Here is a 19,138-nt window from a genome sequence, read left to right on the forward strand (position 1 = left end):
AGCGGCGGAGAACGCTAGGATGGCTACAGAACGGGCTGAATTGGAAGCACAGGCCTACCGGATTAGGCTGGATCAGAACGCTTCTGAAGAAGTCATGAGAAGAAGGTACCGATCGCGTCTCCCGTCGAGTTATGAGACACATAATCTCTTCAAAACCCCAGGAGCAGGAGCTAATAACTAGCCAATACTGAACCGGGCGGAGGCACCAGGAACAGGAGCGTCGGTTCAACCGCGCATGATGGACCCGCCTTGTTAGAACAACGTTGTGCCACAGTATGTACCAGCACCCCCCGGGCATTATTCCAACCCGTTGGACAATATTGTGGCCGCCGCTTCACGCCTGGTAGCCCTCCCAACTGATGGCGAGTCACTTGTGGCAATTGAGGCACGTCGGGCCAGGGATCTCCTTCAAACGGCGTTAAGACAGCAGCAGGCATATTCACACAGTCGTGAGAGGATTCATTCCACTCCCCGTCCGAGCCGGAGCTATAGCAGACACGTTGAGGACGAATCGGCTGTATCGATCATCGCACATCACCGTAATTCGCCGCGAGGACACAACCCGGCAGGGGGAGGTGCTAATGCACAAGATGTTGTGGATCATGGCCGCGCATGTCGGGAGGCCGAGTTAGCAGCTCGTCACGGAGCGCGTCAACATACTCCGGTTCACCCCACCGCTTCAGTAGAACCAGGGGTGGTATTCAGTTCCTTAGGGGTGGCGTGTCTCACCCCCGCTTTGCGTAATGTGAGACTGCCCAAGGACTTCAAAGGACCTCGTAAGGTGCCCAATTACACAGCCGATTTGCAACCAGAGGCGTGGGTTGAAAGCTATGTGATGGCAATGGAGATGCTGGATGTAGATGAAGCGGTATGTGCTAAATACTTCACCATGGTGTTGGAGGGAACAGCTCGTATTTGGTTGAAAAGCTTACCAACTAACTCTGTCGGGTCATGAGCCAAATTGAAGCACCGGTTTATCCAGAACTTCAAAGATACTTGTAAGCAGCCCATGTCAATCATAGATCTGGCCGCTTGTATCCAAGAGGAGGGGGAGTCCACGACCCATTGGGTAAAGCGGGTCTCAGCAATTTTACATTCATCGGATCGTATCAATGCAGATACCGCAGTGCTAACATTGGAGGGCAATTGCCGTTTTTTGCCGCTCAAACAGAAGTTGGGAAGACTCAAACGTCACTGCAATGATATGTCAACGCTTATGGCCGCTTTGGTTAAATACGCCGATTCAGATACTACCAAGGACCCCTACTCAGAGGAGGATAAGCCAGGGAAAGGGAAGAAGAGCGGCAACGCCAAGGGGCAGCAGCATAATCCGGCAGGCCATGGAAACAATGGTAAGCGCAAGGCTGACAACAGTTTGGACTTTGTGGCTAACACCAACGCTCAGGAGAATGGTCAGCGCCGTAAGGGTAAGCAGCCCCAAAGAGGCGGCGGTTCAGGCCCTAATTTAGAGCGCCTGTTAAATCAACCCTGTCCGAAGCAAAGAGAAGCCAACATCACGTCTTTGGAAGGACTGTTATATCATGCGAGATTTCAAGAACTCCAATATGTTTCAGTATGATAATGGCCCACCCGGCGGTTCAGGAGGTGGTTTCCACGGGCCGGGTTACGGCGGTGGCAGTTCCGGTTCAGGATTTCAGGGTAATCAAACCGGATACAACAATCAAGTGAACCAGGGCAATCAGGAAGGTTACAACCATCAGGGGAACCAGCAGCAGTAGCACCAGTCGGGTTATCAGAGCAATCCTAAGTAGTTAAATAGTGGGCAGTATCATGTCTTCACCACTAGCTTGTGCAAACGTGATCAGAAGCTTCACAAGAGGGCGGTAAACTCTGTTGAACCGGCAGTGCCTTAGTATTTGCGCTGGTCTGAGCAGCCCATTTTGTGGAGTGGAGAGGATCACCCCCCGGGTTGAAAATCCGGGTCATCGGGCTTTAGTAGTAGCCCCTCAGGTTGGGGGATACAAGTTCACTAAAGTGCTCATGGACGGGGGAAGCAGTATCAGCATTCTATATTATGATACCTTCCGCCGTATGGGACTGACAGATAAGAATCTCAAACCGTCAAATACCCTTTTTCATGGCATGGTGCCTGGTAAGTCTGCATATCCTATGGGCAAGATAGCCTTGGAGGTGGCTTTTGGAGATGATCATGATTCATGATTAGAAACATTGACCTTTGAGGTGGTGAAAATCAAAAGTCCGTATCACGATTTGTTTGGGCGGCCGGCTTACGCTAAGTTCATGGCCAGACCATGTTATGTTTATCTGCAGCTTAAAATGCCAGGTCATAAGGGGACCATTACAGTACATGGGAGTAGGAAGATCGCTTTGGAATGTGAGGGAGGTGATGCGGCTTATGCTGAATCGGTTTGTGCCACGGAGGAGCTGAAGCTTTATAAAGACCAAGTTGATCCGGCAGACATGACTTCTTGGAAAAAGCCAGCTTCGGAGCACGATCTGGCGTTGAAGTTTCAATCGGCCGCGGATACTAAGATGGTTGATTTTGTTCCTGGCGATTCATCCAAACAATTCAGTATCAACGCTAACCTAGATCCCAAATAGGAAAGCACGCTCATCGAGTTCATCCGTGAGAACCGGGACATCTTTGCATGGAAACCTTTTGACATGCCAGGTGTACCGAGGGAACTCGCTGAGCACACACTTAACATTGATCCTAAGTTTAAACCGGTTCGGCAGTTTCTCCGCCGCTTCAATGAAAAAGGCGTAAGGCTATCGGTGAAGAGGTAGCTCGGTTGTTGGCCGCAGGGTTTATCGTGGAGGTCTTTCATCCAGAATGGTTGGCTAATCCGGTGCTGGTTCTTAAGAAAAACGGCAGTTGGCGGATGTGTGTGGATTACACAGATTTGAACAAAGCTTGCCCGGCAGACCCTTTTGCCCTCCCTCATATTGATCAGATCATTGATGCTACGGCAGGTTGTGACCGTTTGTGTTTTCTGGATGCTTATTCTGGTTATCATCAGATCAAGATGGCGGTTAAGGACCAGGAGAAGACAGCCTTCATCACTCCTTTTGGAGCCTTCTGTTATGTCTCCATGCCTTTTGGGCTTAAGAGTGCCCAGGCAACTTATCAACGTTGTGTTCAGAATTGTCTTCATAAGAAAATTGGGCGTAATGTTCATGCATATGTGGATGATATTGTGATAAAATCCAGAAAGGAGGAAACATTGATAGATGACTTGAGGGAGACCTTCGACAACCTTCGGGTTTACAAGATGATGCTCAATCCGGAAAAGTGTGTCTTTGGTGTCCCGGCAGGAAAACTCTTGGGATTTCTGGTATCAAACAGAGGTATTGAGGCCAATCCGGAGAAAATCTCAGCAATCACATCCTTGGCTAAACCGATGTGTATCAATGACGTTCAACGTTTGGCAGGCCGGATTACGGCTTTGAGCCGGTTTATCAATCGTCTTGGGGAGAAGGCCATTCCTTTATATCAGATGCTAAAGAAAACCGATAATTTTGTCTGGAGCGAGGTGGCTGATAAAGTGTTTGAGGATCTGAAAAGGCAGCTGGTTGAACCACCTGTACTTGTAGCCCCGATTGACAAGGAGCCGTTGTTGCTATATGTGGCTGCTAATGCCCGAGCTGTTAGCATGGCTATTGTGGTGGAGCGCAAGGAAGTTGGAAAGGAGTATCCGGTTCAGCGGCCGGTTTATTATATTAGTGAGGTGCTCATTGAATCAAAGCAGAGGTATCCACATTGGCAGAAGCTGGTGTATGGAGTGTTTATGGCAAGCCGGAAGCTTAAACATTATTTCCAGGGCCACCCTATCACAGTGGTCAGTTTAGCTCCTCTGGGAGACATCATTCAAAACAAAGAAGCAACTGGCCGGATTGCCAAGTGGGCTATTGAGCTTGGACCTCATGGGCTCAAATATATACCTCGCACATCGATCAAATCCCAAGCACTCGTGGACTTTATCAATGATTGGACGGAGTTGCAGGCACCAGAAGAAAAGCCAGATAATACATACCAGACTATTCACTTTGATGGGTCCAGACAGTTGGCAGGCTCGGGGGCTGGAGTCATACTAACTTCCCCAAGAGGTGACAAGTTTTGCTATGTCCTCCGTTTAATGTTCCCTTGTACTAACAATGTAGCTGAGTATGAGGCCTTGCTCCACGGTCTTCGGATGCCTAAAAAGATGAACTTAAGCTGGGTTAAGTGCCTCGGGGATTCAGATCTGGTGGCTCAACAAGTGTCTGGCACTTGGAATTCCAAAGACCCACTCATGGCTGCCTATCGGTGAGAGGTGGACACAGTGGCTGCTCACTTCAAGGGTTATCAGGTGAACCATATAGACCGGCGTAAGAATGAAGCGGCGGACGCTTTAAGCTGCCTTGGTTCTCTTCGTAAACCGGTTCCACCAAATGTCTTTCTTGACGTTCTACATAATCCGTCAGTCAAGGTTCCAACGGAGGAAGAGATGGCTATTCCTGATCCGGAGGCTAAATTGGTGGCGGCTTTGCATGTAATACCGGATTGGACAACCCCATATCTGGCTTATATGATCCGGGGTGAGTTACCAGAGGACGAAACCTCGGCCCGTCAGATAATCCGGCGTTCCAAGTCCATGACCATAATCAACGGGGAGTTACATCGTTACAGCATCTCAGGAGCAATTCAACGTTGTGTTTCTCCTCAAGAGGGTTGTGAGATTTTGCGTGAAATCCATGAAGGGGATTGTGGTCACCATGCCGGTTCAAAGTCTTTGGTTGCTAAAGCCTTTCGCCACGGTTTTTACTGGTTGACAGCACATGCTGATGCGGAGGATTTAGTTGAGAGATGTGATGGTTGTCATAAATTTGCACGCTGAGCTCACATTCCAGCTCAGGAGTTGAGGATGATTCCAATAACTTGGCCGTTTGCGACTTGGGGGCTTGATATGGTCGGACCCTTCAAGCGGTCCAAGGACAAAAAGACCCACTGGTTAGTGGCAGTTGATAAATTCACCAAATGGGTGGAAGCAGAGCCAGTCAGTAAGTGTGATGCGGCCACGAGGTTCAATTCATCAAAAAGGTGATATTCCGGTTTGGCTTTCCACACAGTATTATAACTGATAATGGTACTAATCTTTCCAAGGGAGAGATGGAGGAATTTTGCCAACGTGAGCACATCCGGCTTGATACAACATCAGTGGCTCACCCCCAGTCTAATGGTCAAGTGGAGAGGGCAAATCAAGAAATTTTACGAGGTATCAAGCCCAGGTTTATGGTTCCTTTGAAGCGGACACCGGGTTGTTGGGTTGAGGAGTTACCTTCTGTATTATGGAGTATCAACACCACACCCAATAGGTCTACGGGTTACACGCCTTTCTTCATGGTTTATGGAGCGGAGGTAGTTCTTCCTAGTGACATCCGTCACGACTCGCCCCGTGTGACAGCTTATGTTGAAGCTGATAATGAGAAGGCACGTCAGGATTCCTTGGACCTGTTAGATGAAGAGCGTGATCTTGCAGCAGCACGTTCGGCGATTTATCAAATGGATCTCCGATGTTATCATAGCCGCCGGGTTAAGACCAGAACCTTTCAAGAAGGCAATTTGGTGCTCCGGCTCATCCAGGATCAGACTGATATGCACAAGTTATCCCCACCTTGGGAGGGACCCTTTGTGGTCAGCAAGAATCTACACAACGAGTCATACTACCTCATTGATGTTCGAGAGCACAAAGACTCACGTAAATCGGAGGAGGAGACCAAGCGGCCGTGGAATATAGCCCTTCTTCGGCCTTACTATACTTGAGCCATAGGCTTTTTCATATGTACATATTTATGACAATGTATATATTATATAATAAACCGGAGCCTCACATAAAGCGGGGTCTCTGTTCTTTTTACATCTTGTGTGTGCTTACAAAGGTTTCTGCTAACAAAGCAAAGTTTTGTTAAACCGGCCTTTGCAGCCGCACAAAGTCACTAGGGGGCTTGGTCATACCTGAACCATAGCTACACCTTTTGATTGGTTTGAAAGCCGGAAAGGAAGTTCACTAGGGGGCTTGGTTATTATCACGCCATAGCTACACCTCTTGATGGGCTTGAAAGCCACAAAGGATATTATGTGGAGCCAAAGAGAGTGTTGCACAAAGCACATACTCAAACATGGACACACACTGAGCACAGCTCACAAAGTTACTTGGGGGCTCTTTGTGCAACGCAACAAAGAGTTTGAAAGGCCCCTTGTAATTGGCTATCAAGCCACGGCTTGGAAGCCTGGTGTATTCACCTAAAACCCCGGGTTAACCTGCCTTCATCAAGTAAGCCACTCCTATCCAGGTAATCCTGGTATGACCCGCCAAACATTTGACAAGTCAATCTTCTACAGACCCTGAACTTGTTAAAGTTAAAACGACGATTGGTTAATTGGAGGCCCATCTTAAAAGGCTTTGTTAAATGGTTTAACTCAGAGGCCTGGCAGCCCATGAAAAGCCTCGATTTGGAGCCTGGCAGCTCGTAAAAAGCCTCGAATATTTCTTTTTGAATTTTAACTCTTTTGTCTTTATTGCGGTTCATAGTATGTTCTGATAAACCGGAGTCCTTTGCCCGGCTTGGTTTTCAACTACAGGTTGTTCATCCAGGATCAGTTACAAACCGGCATTTGGTTGCCCGGTCTGGTTTGACTAAATCGCCAGTACTATAAAGAAAACCCGGTGGTTATTATATCCCGGTACGGTTTATTACCATAATCCGGCAAAATAAGAACATGAGTTATCAATGTTCCGGATTGGTATTGACACCTTTGCCGTATACGCCGTTGGTCAACCAATAAGGTATGTTGCACATGTTGCTTCTTATTCATCCAAGTACTGTATACTTGTTGGGCGTCATGACTCGTACAGCGGTAGACTGCTGGATACTTTTAAGTTCTTGTGACCAGGAACACAACTCATCATGGGCTATGCATAAATATATCCCAAAAAGATGGAACAAGTGGTCACGGGTATTACAAAACATGCTCGATGGCATGACAGATAAAGGAGTTTTGGCTATCCTATTACAAGAAGTTCTCAAAGCGGCTCCAATTGCATAATTGTTTGTAAAGTATCGGCACACAATAGCCAGTAAAAACCGGCGACCGGTTTAAGATGCTTCATCTGGACGACTTGATGGTTGAGGGTCAGTTGGTGTGGGCACTTCTTCATCCCTCCCCAGGCGCTGGAAATCAGTCGTCGACCAATCGATTCCAGTTAAAGCTTGAAATACTGCCTCTTCATGGATAAGATTGGATGGGTTAATATCAGGAGCATAAGTATGCTAACGAATCGGAGGCACAAGTTCTTCAACTTCATGGATTTCGGCAAGCTGTCTTTTCCCTTCAGCGTCATAAACCGGTTGAAAATGAGACAAGTTTGTCTCTTCGGCCAGCTTGCTGGCTATTGGCCGCATCTCTTTGGTTAGCCTCCGGAGGTCATTATTGTCGAAGTTTGAACTGTCCTCCTTCACGGTTGGGTATTCTTTAATGATATCCTCTTCTTCAAGAACTTGAATCTAGGCCTTGGCTCGAATAAGGGCAGTTAAAGCTCCTGCTCTTGCAGCTGCCTTCTTCAGTTCGACAATCCGGGCTGGTAACATGGCCAGCTTCTCAAGTGTTTCCTTGATCAGGGTTGGTGCCGTTTTGTTGTAAGCCGCTGTGCAAATAGCTCGTTGAGACCTAGAGTACAACTGTTCAATCAAAATATACACCGCTTTGAGCTTCATCCGCATGTCTGTACCAAGATGGGCAATCCGAGTGCCTGTCACGGTTTAGCATCAGCATTCTGATTAATGATAAGGTTCCATGAATTGCACAAAATATATAAGGAGATACTTACCAAAGATAGCAGAAGTCATAGCATTGATTTGCCATTTCAAACCAGCTAGTTCATCCACGACTGGTTTCAGGGCTGCTTCGGCATCTTCAGCACTTTTTATTAAACCGAATTTTTCAATTTCCCAGTAAGCACGGTCTTTATTGAAAGATTCTTTCAGCTTTTCCATTGCAGCCAGGGCTTTGGTCAGCTCCTCTTTGGCTTTTTCAGCTTCTGCCTGTTGTGACTTCACGTTCTCTTGCAAGTCAGCATTTCAGGCATATCTATTCCTCAGTTCAGCCTGCAACATTGAAGATATGTCACACAACAGGATATATATATATATATGTTCTAAGTACAAAGCGTCTAAACAAGTTATGCACTTCGTACTTGGGGGCTAATGCCTATTTGCTCTAAATTACTACATTTTATACAAGTCTCCAGAACAATGCAAGCATTATCCTTGACACTTGGGGGCTAATGTACGTCTGTTCAAAAAACGGATGCATGGATTAAAGCCCGGATTAACTTGCCAAGTTAAACCGGCCTTTGGGGGCTACGCTGCGGAAAGCTATCTAACTACTAAAGGATGAGTATTGGTTCTTATTAGTGCCTGATATTTTGAGGATCAGTGAAGAAAAACTTAAAGTGGATCAAAGACCCAGTTTATGATTAACATCATAAAACGGCCCTTGGGGGCTACTCGGGCTAGTATTCCAACTTTGAATCAACAAACAAAGGGAGTTGAGAATACCTCATATCACTCCTTCATCAAATTTACCAAACCAGCTTCATAGTCACGGTTTGAGTGCAGACGGTTCAAGAAGCCAGAGTGAAGATCTTCAACATTGAGATGAGCATAGCTTGATAAATCGCTACTCCATTTGCCCTTTTCCCTAGCAGCCCGCTCTTCTTTGGCACTATGTTGAGCCAAGACTACGGGATGGCCAGGCGAGCTGTGGCCCATTCTAGTAATGATAACGTCATCTCCTTGGCCTTCAGTGTTTCTGGCTGGTCACAATGGAGTTTCAGCATCTCTCACCGGACTAGCCCGGTTTGGCTCTGTCGGTTCAGCGTCAGGCGCGGCAGGCTCAGCGTCTGTTGGTTCATCAGTGTTTTGGCCTTGAAGGGGCGGTTCAGCAGAGGCGGCTTCAGGATGAGGGCCCTCTGGTTCACAAGTTTGTTCTGGTTCACCTCTGGGTTCTTCTTCAAAAGTGGTCGGGTCTTCGGGCGGATTGGTGACCCGAGCTTTCTTGCTGGGTCTGGCTTTGGCCCTGCAAACAAAATAAACAGAGAGTTAACATCTTATTCAAGATTTGTGACGCATTGAAAGAAAAGGTTTTGCAGCTTACCCGGCCATAGTTTTCAGAGGAGGGAGCTGAGTTGCCGTCGACTCGCTGGATGATGAGGGAGGTGTCACCTGATAATTTGAATCGGACGGATTAAGAGGTTGTCTGAAATAACCTGCCTTGGGGTAAGAATTGTCAGAAGTGGGAGAGACCTCAGACCGACGCTTCCGAACCGGGGTATCAGGTAAACCGGTTGAAGTGACCTGTTGGCCACTGTGTCGGGTTGTACGGCGAGCCTCATGTTGCTGCGTCTTCAAAATAAATGTTGGATCCAAGTAAGCAAGAGGATGAGAAAAGCTTACTTTCCGGACTGCTTGACGGGTTTTTTGTGTTGGCTTAGAGTCTGAACCAGAGGAAAGTGTAATTACCTCTACGTCTTCAGCCTGGCTGCCTTCCGCGTCCTCCTGATGAAGGTCATTGTTAATGAGGTGCATGAAAAGGAAGCCAAGTGAGTCAAGTTCTACCTCAGCTTCCAGATCGTCAACGTCATCATCAAGCTCCATGTTGATCCGGTCAGCTGTTTTCTGCTTTGAAGTCCGCTTAACAGCCTTGGTTTTTGGACGGGAAGGTTTGACCGCCTTATCTCCGGCTGGCTTTACCGTTTTATCTGCGGGTTTCCGCTTCCAGAAGGGATCATCACCCTATTTATACATAAACAGAAGGAAGATTACACAGTTGAAACACATTAAAAATATCAAAAAGGTAGAAATATAGCGCTTACAACAGGAGGTTTGTTCTGAGTATAGAAGGGGAGCAAGCCGGTTTGACTACAGACTGATTCCGATTCATTCAGAATTTTCTTCACACTTTCAGTGACCTCTTCATCAGTCATCTGATACTCAATATGGCGTTGGGGGTCTTTCACATCACCGGTGTATTCACACATCAAACCGGTGCGACGGCTTAGCGGCAAGATGCTCCAAGTTATCCAACAGCGCACGAAATCAACGCTTCTTAAACCGTTGGCCATGAAGGCTCGGAGTTTGGCGATTTGGGGGGTATACTTGGCCCGTTCTGCGGAGCTTAAGCATTGTGGCATTGGATGAGTGTTGGAAAGCCGGTGATCGCGATAGCCTGGAAGGGGGTTCTCATCTTTAGGAGAAGTGTCTCTATAGTAAAACCAAGTCTGATTCCAATCCTTAGGGTGGCTGTGCAGTTTGGCATGAGGAAATTCAACTTCTTTCCGCTTTTGAATTAAAACGCCGCCAAGTTCAGTGTTGGGGCCATTCACAAACTCTGTACGCCGGTTTAGATGGAAAAAGTCCCGGAATAGTTCAGCAGTGGCCTCTTCTTGCAAGTACACCTCGCAGAAAACCTGGAAGTTGCATATATTAGACACCGAGTTGGGGCCAATGTCTTGAGGATGGAGTTGGAAGCTAGCAAGAACGTCCCGAAAAAACTTTGACCCTAGCGGTTTGAATCCACGGCCTATGTGGTCGACAAAAATCACTACTTCACCCTGCCTCGGAGTAGGAGGGTTCTCTGTTCTTGGTGCTCGCCACTGGATCTCCGTCTTCTTTGGCAAGGTGCCAATACTAACCATATCGTTCAATTGATCTTCGGTGATCCGGGAGGGAGCCCAGTTGCAAGCAGCAAACTGTTTGGCCATGGTGAAGTGAAACGCTGGAAAAGAAATGCCGGTTTACGAGCATTCATGGAAGGAGCGCAAGATGCAGTGGAATCATCATATAACGGTATATGAAACTGCGTAAACCGAAGACTGATATAATAGTAAAGGACAAGGTCATATCAAGGGTATAAGCATATTGCTAACATGAGTTGGTAATCCTAAGTCAGAATTTACTAAATAAAGGCTATATTTGGAAATACATTGGCGGTTCAACAAGGGGACTAATGGTATATACCGGATCATCATTCTTTCAAAAGTTAAACCGCCTAGTCTGGCATTGAAGATGCAAATCTACAAATGTGTAAGTGAAGGACAAACAGTTTTCACAAATTGGCAGTATACCTTTGGATCTACCGTATGTCAGAAAAGGGAAATATATTCAGACCTAAGAAGTAGTGCCGAAGCAGTGGATGAAGGTTGAGATGGGATCTTCTATTTTAATAGGGGGCATTAGATGGAAAAGGAGAGCTACGGCTATCATTGAACAGGATGAGCATCAAGGTTTGGATCAAAAGGTTACTACGCAAGCAATGAACACCGAAGAACACCGAAACCCTAGAACATATCTACGGTAGAAGAACATAAGGCTTACCAGTGCTGGCAAAGGAGCGGGGAAGCACCGCAATTCTCTGGCGCATTCAGGGTGATGCAGCGGACAAGGTTGAAGCAGAGGTGATGGTCAATGGCGGCGGCGGAGCTCCAGAGGTTGAGCGGCGCAAGGAAGACGATGATGCGAAGAGGCACGAAGGGGGAAAGGTGAAAATGACCTCTCGACCCTATTTATAAAGGTAAGGGATAAGTGTCAGGCGCGAAAATTGAGGAGCCAGAAATTTGGAAATAAAGAGGAACGGTCGCCTCGATTGTCGGAGACCCATTAATGAAGATGTGTCATACACAGTTTTTTAATAACAGATGACATCACGGCGGTTTACAAAATTTAATGAAGATTTTGAAGAGGAAGTTTTTCTTGAAGACTGACATGAACCAGTTCAAATCACTCTGGGGCCTAATGTTGGGGATATTACTACTGGGTGTAAACCGGCCAGGAGAGGCCGGGTTAGCTTCATCAGTAAGTTCATTATATTTGAAGCCCATGAAGACAGACGGAGATGCTATGTAAAGGCCCAGGGCCCAGAACCGGTTTAAGGCCTGTAGATGCAAACCGACTTAATTATGTAACTTGCTTTGTAAGATAGGTGGTGTAGAGACCAAACCGGACACGTTTATGATCCGACTTCGGGACTCTATAAACCGGCGGGCGTCAACCTATGTATATAAAGGGACGACCCGGCAGCGGTTGATGGACAACAACAACTCGAGAGCTAAACAAAGCGGATTCGCTCCCTGGCCTTCGAAACCCTAGCAATACCAATCACAACTAGACGTAGGCTTTTACCTTCCTTGAAGGGGCCAAACTAGTATAAAACTCTCTGTGTCCCCTTGTCCGGTTTAACCCCTTTAAGCTAGCCCGTTGCGATGGCTCCACGACTAAGTCCTTTCACAAGGACATCTGCCGTGACAAACCCACGACAGGTAGGAAAAGACCATCGCTCGTCCCCGACCGCCACTCATAAGGAGGACAATCAAATAACACCTCATGTTTCAAATTTGTTACATAATGTTTACCATACGTGCATGCTACGGGACTTGCAAACTTCAACACAAGTATTTCTCAATTTCACAACTACTCAACTAGCACGACTTTGATATTATCACCTCCATATCTCAAAACAATCATCAAGCATCAAACTTCTCTTAGTATTCAAATCACTCATAAGAAAATTTTACTAATCTTGAATACCTAGCATATTAGGATTTTAAGAAAATTACCATGCTATTAAGACTCTCAAAATAATTTAAGTGAAGCATGAGAGATCAATAGTTTCTATAAAACAAATCCACTACCGTGCTCTAAAAGATACAAGTGAAGTACTAGAGCAAAATTATATAACCCAAAACATATAAGTGAAGCACATAGAGTATTCTAACAAATTCCAAATCATGTATGGCTCTCTCAAAAGGTGTGTACATCAAGGATGATTGTGGTAAACTAACAAGCAAAGACTCAAATCATACAAGACGCTCCAAGCAAAACACATATCATGTGGCGAATAAAAATATAGCTCCAAGTAAAGTTACCGATAGAAGTAGACGAAAGAGGGGATGCCTTCCGGGGCTTCCCCAAGCTTTGGCTTTTAGGTGTCCTTATATTATCTTGGGGTTGCCATGGGCATCCCCAAGCTTAGGCTCTTTCCACTCCTTGTTCCATAATCCATCAAATCTTTACCCAAAACTTGAAAACTTCACAACACAAAACTTAAAGTAGAAAATCTCGTGAGCTCCGTTAGCGAAAGAAAACAAAAGACCACTTCAAGTTCAAGGTACTGTAATGAACTCATTATTTATTTATATTGGTGTTATACCTACTGTATTCCAACTTCTCTATGGTTTATAAACTATTTTACTAGCCATAGATTCATCAAAATAAGCAAACAACACACGAAAAACAGAATCTGTCAAAAACAGAACAGTCTGTAGTAATCTGTAGCTAGCGCAAGATCTGGAGCCCCAAAAATTCTAAAATAAATTTCTGGACGTGAGGAATTTATCTATTAATCATCTGCAAAAATAATTAACTAAATATCACTTTTCAAATAAAATTACAGCAGTTCTCGTGAGCGCTAAAGTTTCTGTTTTTTACAGCAAGTTCAACAAGACTTTCCCCAAGTCTTCCCAACGGTTCTATTTGGCACAAACACTAATTAAGCACAAAAACACAACCAAAACAGAGGCTAGAAAAATTATTTATTACTAAACAGGAGCAAAAAGCAAGGAATAAAAATAAAATTGGGCTGCCTCCCAACAAGCGCTATCGTTTAACGCCTCTAACTAGGCATAACAAGCAAGAATAGATCTAGGTATTGCCATCTTTGGTAGGAAATCCAGAAGTGGCTCTCATAATAGATTCATAAGGTAATTTAATTTTATTTCTAGGAAAGTGTTCCATGCATTTCCTTATTGGAAATTGGAATCTAATATTTCCTTCCTTCATATCAATAATTGCACCAATCGTTCTAAGGAAAGGTCTACCAAGAATAATAGGACATGGAGGATTGCAATCTATGTCAAGAACAATAAAATCTACGGGCACATAGTTCCTATTTGAAACAATAAGAACATCATTAATTCTTCCCATAGGTTTCTTAATAGTGGAATCCGCAAGGTGCAAATTTAGAGAGCAATCATCAAAATCACGGAAACCTAACAAATCACACAAAGTTTTTGGAATCGTGGAAACACTAGCACCAAAATCACATAAAGCATAGCATTCATGATCTTTAATTTTAATTTTAATAGTTGGTTCCCACTCATCATAAAGTTTTCTAGGGATGGAAACTTCCAATTCAAGTTTTTCTTCATAAGATTGCATCAAGGCATCAACAATATATTTAGTAAACGCTTTATTTTGACTATAAGCGTGAGGAGAATTTAGCACGGATTGCAACAAGGAAATACAATCAATCAAAGAGCAATTTTCATAGTTAAATTCCTTGAAATCCAAAATAGTGGGTTTAACAACATCTAGGGTTTTAATTTCTTCAATCCCACTTTTATCAAATTTAGCATCAAGAATAAAAAATTCCGAATTCTTGGAATGCCTTCTTGGTAAAGGTGGATCATATTCAGTCCCATCATATTCAAGATTCATATTGCAAAACAAAGATTTAATAGGGGACACATCAATAACTTTTAGATCTTCATCTTTATTTTCATAGGAGCTAGAAGAACACGCTCTTATAAAGGCATCTTTCTTAGCACGCATCCTAGCGGTTCTTTTTTGCACTCATCAATGGAAATTCTCATGTCATTGAGAGACTCATTGATATCATGCTTAGGTGGAATAGATCTAAGTTTCAAAGAATCAACATCAAGAGCAATTCTATCAACGTTGCTAGCCAAATCATCAATCTTAAGCAATTTTTCTTCAATCATAGCATTAAAATTCTTTTGCGAAGTAATAAATTCTTTAATATTAGATTCAAAATAAGAGGGAATATTATTATAATTTCCATAAGAATTGTTGTAGGAATTACCATAATTAGGATAAGGCCCAGAGTTGAAAATTCCTCTATACGCGTTATTACCAAAATTGTTCCTACCAACAAAATTCACATCCATAGATTCATTATTATTCTCAATCAAAGTAGACAAGGGCATATCATTAGGATCATAAGAAACACTCTTATTAGCAAATAATTTCATAAGTTCATCCATCTTTCCACTCAAAATATTAATTTTTTCTATCGCATGCACCTTTTTATTAGTAGCTTTTTCAGTATGCCATTGAGAATAATTAATCATAATATTATCTAGGAGTTTAGTAGCTTCTCCTAAAGTGATTTCCATAAAAGTTCCTCCCGCGGCCGAATCTAAAAGATTTCTAGAAGAAAAATTCAATCCGGCATAAAAATTCTGAACAATCATCCACAAATTTAAACCATGAGTAGGGCAATTAAGTATCATTAATTTCATTCTCTCCCAAGCTTGTGCAACATGTTCATGATCAAGTTGCTTAAAATTCATAATATCGTTTCTAAGAGAGATGATCTTAGCGGGAGGAAAATACTTAGATATAAAAGCATCGGTGCACTTATTCCATGAATCAATACTATTTTTAGGCAAAGACGAAAACCAAGCTTTAGCACGATCTCTAAGCGAAAAAGGAAATAGCTTCAATTTAACAATATCATTATCCACATCTTTCTTCTTTTGCATATCACACAAATCAACGAAGCTATTAAGATGGGTAGAGGCATCTTCACTAGGAAGGACGGAAAGCGGATCTTTCATGACAAGATTCAGCAAAGCAGCATTAATTTCACAAGATTCATCATCGGTAAGAGGAGCAATCGGAGTGCTAATAAAATCATTGTTGTTGGTATTGGTGAAGTCACACTATTTAGTATTATCTTGAGCCATCGTGACAAGCAAGCGAACTAAGACACAAGCAAACAAAAAGCAAGCACGCAAAAAGAGGCAAATGGAGAAAGAGAGGGAGTATAGAGAGAGTGTGGGCGAATGAAACGGCAAGTGTGAAGTGGGGGAGAGGAAAGCGATAGGCAAATGACAAATAATGGAATGCGGGAGATAAGGGTATGTGATGGGTACTTGGTATGTTGACTTTTGCGTAGACCTCCTCGGCAATGGCGCCAGAAATCCTTCTTGCTACCTCTTGAGCACTGCGTTGGTTTTCCCCGAAGAGGAAGGGATGATGCAGCAAAGTAGCGTAAGTATTTCCCCTCAGTTTTTGAGAACCAAGGTATAATTCCAGTAGGAGGCTACGCGCGAGTCCCTCGCACCTGCACAAAACAAATAAATCCTCGCAACCAACGCAAATAGGGGTTGTCAGTCCCTATAAGGCCACTTACGAGAGTGAGATCTGATAGATATGATAAGATAATATTTTTGGTATTTTTATGATAAAGATGCAAAGTAAAATAAAGGCAAAGGAAATAGCAAAGGAAATAAATAAGTAGTAGGAGATTAATATGATAGAGATAGACCCGGGGGCCATAGGTTTCACTTGTGGCTTCTCTCGAGAGCATAAGTATTCTACGGTGGGTGAACAAATTACTGTTGAGCAATTGACAGAATTGAGCATAGTTATGAGAATATCTAGGTATGATCATGTATATAGGCATCACGTCCGAGACAAGTAGACCGACTCCTGCCTGCATCTACTACTATTACTCCACTCATCGACCGCTATCCAGCATGCATCTAGAGTATTAAGTTAAAAACATAGTAACGCCTTACGCAAGATGACATGATGTAGAGGAATAGACTCATGCAATATGAAGAAAACCCCATCTTGTTATCCTCGATGGCAACAATACAATACGTGCCTTGCTGCCCTTACTGTCACCGGGAAAGGACACCGCAAGATTGAACCCAAAGCTAAGCACTTCTCCCATTGCAAGAAAGATCAATCTAGTAGGCCAAACCAAACTGATAATTTGAAGAGACTTGCAAAGATAACCAATCATACATAAAAGAATTCAAATAAGATTCAAATATTATTCATAGATAGACTTAATCATAAACCCACAATTCATCGGTCTCAACAAACACACCGCAAAAAGAAGATTACATCGAATAGTTCTCCACAAGAGAGGGAGAACATTGTATTGAGATCCAAAAAGAGAGAAGAAGCCATCAAGCTACTAGCTATGGACCCGTAGGTCTGAAGTAAACTACTCACACTTCATCGGAGGGGTTATGGTGTTGATGTAGAAGCCCTCCGTGATCGATGCCCCCTCCGGCGGAGCTCCGGAACAGGCCCCAAGATGGGATCTCGTGGATACAGAAATTTGCGGCAGTGGAATTAGGTTTTTGGCTCCCGTTCTGATCGTTTGGGGGTACGTGGATATATATAGGAGGAAGGAGTACATCGGTGGAGCAACAGGGGGCCCACGAGGGTGGAGGGCGTGCCTAGGGTAGGCAGGCGCACCCCCTACCTCGTGGCCTCCTTGTTTCTTTCTTGACGTAGGGTCCAAGTCTCTCGGGTCTTGTTCGTTGAGAAAATCACGTTCCCGAAGGTTTCATTCCGTTTGGACTCCGTTTGATATTCCTTTTCTTCGAAACCCTAAAACAGGCAAAAAACAACAATTCTGGGCTGGGCCTCCGATTAATAGGTTAGTCACAAAAATAATATAAAAGTGGATAATAAAGCCCAATAATGTCCAAAACAGTAAATAATATAGCATGGAGCAATCAAAAATTATAGATACGTTGGAGACGTATCAGTGCGTCAGCAACAAAGAGAAATAAAAACGGAGACAGTGGATCACCTTGTCTGAGTCCACGAGAAGGGGTGAAAGACTCCAGTAATTTTCCATTAGGATTCACGGAATATTTAACCGAGGACACACATGCCATAATCCACGAGATCCACTTCTGTGAGAAACCCAGTTTACCTAATGCCTTCTCCAAGAACAGCCAGTCCACCCGGTCATAGGCCTTAGAAAGGTCTAGTTTGTAAGCGCAACATGCCGGTACAGAGGTTCTAACAGACTGAATATAATCCAAGCATTCAAAATCCATAATAGAGTTATCTGTGATGAGCCTCCCTGTGAAAGTGCAACTATCCCTAGGTAGTTTTGGTAATTCATAACAACATATAGCTCATTGAGCTAATGCTATTCCAAGATGATTATTTCAGGAAAGCTCAATGATTGGCATGGCATGGATGTGAAAGTGGAACCCTCAAAATGCTAAGGAAAAAGGATTGGCTCAAGCTCAAAAGCTCAAGACTCTTCATTTTATATTTTAGTGATCCAAGATCACATTGAGTCTTTAGGAAAAGCCAATACTATCAAGGAGGGATGAGGTGTTGCTTAATGATCCTCTTGCTTCATGTGCTTAGTGATATGCTCCAAAAACCCTCAACTACTTTCCCATATCCACATATGACCTAAACCCTAAGCCAAACTCGGTCCTACCGATTCTTCCTATCCGGCGCCACCGAGTTTCACTTGTCATTAGCCACTACCAAACCCTAGCAATTCGGTTCTACCGATAGGGATCTCGGTCTCACCGAGATGGGATTGTAAACTCTCTGTTTCCCTTTCGTAACTTTTCGGTCTCACCGAAAGAGCGAATCGGTCCCACCGAGATTGCAATGTAAATTCAGTGTTTCCCCTTTGTAACTTTTCGGTCTCACCGAAAGAGCAAATCGGTCCCACCGAGTTTGCCTGACCAACTCTCTGGTTAGCTAATTATCAAATTCGGTCTCACCGAGTTTGTGTAATCGGTCTCACCGAGATTACGTTATGCCCAAACCCTAACCATATCGGTCCTACCGAGTTGCATGTCAGTCCCACCGAAAATCTCTAACGGTCACTAGGTTTACATTTTCGGTCAGACCGAGTTTGTTGATTCGGTCCCACCGAGTTTGGAAAACTGTGTAACGGTTGGATTTTGTGTGGAGGCTATAAATACCCCTCCACCTCCTCCTCATTCGATGAGAGAGCCATCAGAACACATACACCATTCCAACTCATATGTTCTGAGAGAGAACCACCTACTCATGTGTTGAGACCAAGAAATTCCATTCCTACCATATGAATCTTGATCTCTAGCCTCTCCAAGTTGCTTTCCACTCAAATCTTCTTTCCACCAAATCCAAATCCTATGAGAGAGAGTTGAGTGTTGGGGAGACTATCACTTGAAGCACAAGAGCAAGGAGTTCATTACCTACACACCATTTGTTACTTCTTGGAGAGTGGTGTCTCCTAGATTGGCTAGGTGTCACTTGGGAGCCTCCGACAAGA

Source organism: Triticum urartu, chromosome 1A (genome assembly GCF_056163025.1).
Source record: "Triticum urartu cultivar PI428250 chromosome 1A, HENAU_Tu73, whole genome shotgun sequence".
Lineage (NCBI taxonomy): Eukaryota > Viridiplantae > Streptophyta > Magnoliopsida > Poales > Poaceae > Triticum > Triticum urartu.